Source organism: Crocuta crocuta, unplaced genomic scaffold (assembly GCF_008692635.1).
Source record: "Crocuta crocuta isolate KB4526 unplaced genomic scaffold, BGI_CrCroc_1.0 scaffold1529, whole genome shotgun sequence".
In the NCBI taxonomy this organism is placed as follows: Eukaryota; Metazoa; Chordata; class Mammalia; order Carnivora; family Hyaenidae; genus Crocuta; species Crocuta crocuta.
This window is the reverse complement of record NW_027532160.1, coordinates 298,250-298,509: the sequence shown is the minus strand read 5'-3', so window position 1 is coordinate 298,509 and position 260 is coordinate 298,250.

The following is a 260-nucleotide window of genomic DNA, read 5'->3' as shown; positions in this document are numbered from 1 at the left end:
CTCAACAGGAAAAATTAGAGAAAGACTATAGAAGAATATTATTAAAGGGCAGAAAAGAGATTAATGTCAATTTAGATTTATATTCCCAAAGACAATACCCTTTACCAGTATAAGTGAAATAAAGACGTTCTCAGACAAAAATACATATATCAGTAGCAAATTCAAGTATGCCTGGCTGGCTCTGTCACTGGGGCATGTGACTCATGATATACATATATCAAATTCATTCTAGAAGAAATACTAAATGTTATTCTTCACGC